Genomic DNA, 4,454 nt, shown 5'->3' with positions numbered 1-4,454 from the left:
CGGTTTGAATTTGCCATGACTGCAGAACTGTGGCTATATGGTAAAGCCACGGTTTTAATTTAACGTTTACGATACAGTTTTGGTTCAAGATATAGCCACAGTTTGGTTATGACCACATATTTAAAACCGTGGTTATATTTTGTACATTCTAAACCATTAATCTTGTCACGGTTTATTTCTGTGCCATTACACAAAGATGTCATTATATATATATTTATATATAAAAAATATTCTAGTAACCAATCAAAAGTTTTCCAACTAAGCTAGCTATAATACATTATTAATATACAATAAATAAAAATAATCACAATTATAATGTACTAGTATGTGACCCATTATAAATTTGATACGTTTATATAGAATATCTATTAACATTCTAATTACAACCCTGAAATATTTAAGAACTATTTAAAGGCACATAGTGTAAGATTGATTACATATTGAAGTGCCAGCAGGTTTATCCAAAACTACATATGATTCCTTCACAACTATAATCCTTGATCTCCAGTCAATCTCATAGCACCTAAAAAGAGCTTTCAAATGTCAAACATTATCATAATTCATCTCATGCCTCTATAACAAAAACAAAAATGCAAATCCAAGAAACATTTTAACGTACCTCCCCATTCTGATTCCAATCGAAACCAATCCTCCTCCATGTTCAACGAATTCACCGCCTGCATCGAAATGGTTAGAAGCTTCCACTGCGTAACTTATTCATTCATTCAAACAAACAAATATCATTATTCATTGGCATATCTTTTGCTTTCCATATACTAGCAGCATTGTTATATATAGCCTGCGTAAGTTACAAGTTCAGTGAAAGCTGAAGCAGAAAAATGATAATGGAATCAACAGAGTTTATTAGAAAAAGGAAACTATAAATTTACCTTTTTAAAACTAGGATATTTTGAGTCAGATACTTCATCAAAGATATTATATACACAGTTTTTCACATTCCTGAATCAAAGCTTATAGATAATTAGCTCTGAAAAACAAACAAAAATACTATACATCAAAGCACCTCCATCCTCATCCTTTACCACATAAGAAGAGCACATCCAAAATTGTAGAGGTAGAACCAAAACAGAGAAAGAAAATGAGAGATACAAGGGAATATAATCCATAAAATTTTTGGTCAAGGTGGACATCAATAGTAATGAGTTCATAAATAATTTGAATAAAGAAAATGTATTGAATAAAGAAAATGTATTGATAATCTAGTTGAAATGTATCGTCCGATGAGCAAAGAGTATTTTCGTGTAATGGGTGGAAGTCCAACGATCTTACAGTCCCTCTATGTCTAAGTCCTTTCTCATGTTTCTCATAGCTCAACTTTATATCATGAAACATGAAAACATAATGAATTAATCAATCCTCAAGTTACACAATTAATGCACAGAAGAATGAATATAATAAAAGGGATATGAAAAGAAAGAGACTCACAGTTGTTGCATTCCATAGTTTTACTGTTGTATCAACAGAAGCGGTTGCAAACAGATTTGAATCTTGTTGAAATCTAACTTCTGTGATCGTTTCTCTATGTTTGTCTTGTGTAGTAACAGAACGCCTAGTTCCCGTGTAGCAAATGAAAGGCTATATATATGAAAGATAAATACAAGAATGAGTAAAGACATAAACAGTAAAAAAAAGAAGATGGCATTGATTTATATATTCACCCTCGTCCCAATCTTTTTACCAACACTTGCTACAATATTTCCATCTGATGAAATATCGCAGGATAAAAGTTTGGCGCCGCTTTCAAAACCTTGTGATAGAAATTAAAATAAACATTGAATCATGAAGTAAATGACAAGTAGTAACTGTGATGTAAAAGATTGATGAAAATGAATAGAAACTTACCATGTTCATAGACGAAGCCATCAAAGCTAAAGCCACCAGGTTCACCATTAAGCCAAAGAACAAGAAGATCCTGAAAAGTATTACCTTGTGACTCAACAATGCATATTCATGTCATATTCTTGATGTTAGAACCTACTACATTCAGAAAAATCCATTACAATTAGCATGCTCACTAAAAACATTTGACCTGACCATAAAATCAAAACCTATAAATTAAGACATTTTTCCCCTTTTCATCCAAACCTATAAACTGAACCAAAACAAGATTATATAATAGATAAGCCTCACCTGATTTTCAGGAACCAACAAGACCAGGCAATACACTTCATCAATCACTTCCACAGCCTGTCAAAAAAACCCATCTCAAAAATGGTACTGAAAAAACCCATCTCAAAAACACACTCTTGAATCGAATCTAGCGAATCTCATGTCGGGATTTGTTTTCAGTTCAACATTACTACTAAAACAAAAAGTGTGAAGAACAAAAAATGACTAGGGTTTGAGAAGACAAACCTGTTCAGATTCGTGGTGGTGGTGGTGGTTGCTTTGACGGTTAGGGATTTGAAGCAACACATGTTGGGTCGGCGGATGTTGCGGTGGGGGATGTCATGAATTCGCCGGAGCCGTCGAGGGCATGACCATCTAGATTTGCTGCGTGGTTCTTGAGACATTCTTTGTAAGTGTTTGTTACAAGGCTGTTGGTGTTGCGATGGTGGTGGTTGAGATGGTGGTTTGTTAAGGTGGTGGTGGTGGCCGGTTGTGGAAGCGTTTGAGGACAACGTTAGACAAAGAAGATAGTTTTGTTGTTGTGGTAGTGGGAGTGGTGATTTTAGGGTTTGGAACAAGAAATCTGAACTGTCAAATGAGGTTAGACATATGACACCTTATTGTATTTTCTGTATTTACCTTTTCATTTTTTTTCTTTTTTTAATCTAAAAAAAATTAGAAAAAAAAATAATTATGAGAGGGAAACCAAAAAAAAGAGGGAAATTTTGGAGGGATATTTTTTTTAGGTTTGGGCCACAGTTTGAAGTGAAAATTATGAAGCCGCGGTTTTCGTTTGCGGCTAAAAATATCTGCAGTTGTCTAACCGTGGCAATTGAAGTAAAGGCCACAGTTTCATACTCCGGATTCAATATTTTATAACATGATGCTACGCTTTGAAAACCCTGGCCAAATCATATATGTGGCCACAGTTTCTGAGCTGTGGACAATTTTAGCGTGGCCGTAGGCCAAATTTCTAGTAGTGATGTCTTTGAACTCACCAAGTGAAGTTGGTTTCTAGAGTATCATCCTTAATTGTTAATTTTTATGTTTTATCTATTGAATACTATAGCTTAGTCTTATTTCATATGAGCATTTGTATTCTTCCTCATGATTTATTTTAAACTAGATGCTTAAGTAATCAATATCTTCACGAGACTTACTTGCACTGTGTCCTGTAGGTCCAGCATTGGTAACAACAAAGGATGCTGGAGATGCAGTAGCTTTACTTCAGTCATTAGCCGGCTCCACTTAAAGCTACATCAAATTCTTGGAGAGGAAAGAGGAAAGATTCAGCTCATGTGTACTTCTTTTTATTTTCAAATGTTCAGTTTCTAGGTAGAGTTTGTTTGGTGGTGCAAATTGTAAGAGGAAAGATAGAGTTAGTTTTGTCAATGGATTTTTGTTGTTTTTAAGTGTTTAATTTAGCTCTTGTTTTGAATCCCATGGTTTTGAATTTGGGAAGACATCAAAACTTAATTATCTATATTTTATCGAACTTATTAGTGGGTACGTAACGTCACTTCTTAATGAATATTTTGTTTTTGACGTAAATGTTAATTTGCTTGTAATTAGATTCTAATCATTAATGTCTAAAAAATTAGTTCTATAATGCCATTTTTATGTAATGGCACAGAAATATACCGTGGCAAGATTAATGGTTTAGAACATACAAAATATAGCCACAGTTTTAAATTTGTGGTCATAATCAAACCGTGGCTATACCTTGAACCAAAATTGTATGATAAACGTTAAAATGAAACCGTGGTTTTACCATATGGCCACAGTTTTGCAATCATGGCAAATACAAACCGCGGCCTTAATCAAAATACCTAAACCGTGGCCTAAAAAAGCCACGGTTGTAAAAAAGGCGTGGTCTATACCAAAAAACTGTGGACTTTACTTTAGACCACGGCCGCATACTCCAAAGTTGGATTTCCGTGGCCAAACCGTGGCCTCAGCATTACGCCACGGTTATTTTGCATATAGCCTCGGTTTTCTGGGCGTGGCAGGAGACCTTTTTTCTGTAGTGAATATATCTTGCTTATTGAAAAAAATAATAATATTAGGCGTATGCTGATGATCTAAATCTATTTCATATTAAAAATATTAGGCAATTGTTTGTAACAAAAAAAAATATTACGCACATGTTGGTGATCCAAATCTATTCGACATTAATAATATTAGGCTAACATGTGCTTCCATCTTAATCTTTGGCCGGAGAGTGGTTTTAAGTCAATTTCTAACTCCTAATCATATTTGTGTTCTCACCGCCAAAACATTATGCTATAAATAAGATACTTGGCATGCAATAAGCATTACCAAAT

The sequence above is a fragment of the Vicia villosa genome, unplaced genomic scaffold, assembly GCF_029867415.1.
Source record: "Vicia villosa cultivar HV-30 ecotype Madison, WI unplaced genomic scaffold, Vvil1.0 ctg.001753F_1_1, whole genome shotgun sequence".
Taxonomy (NCBI): Eukaryota; Viridiplantae; Streptophyta; class Magnoliopsida; order Fabales; family Fabaceae; genus Vicia; species Vicia villosa.
The sequence above is the reverse complement of the archived record's forward strand: the minus strand, read 5'-3'. Positions refer to the sequence as shown.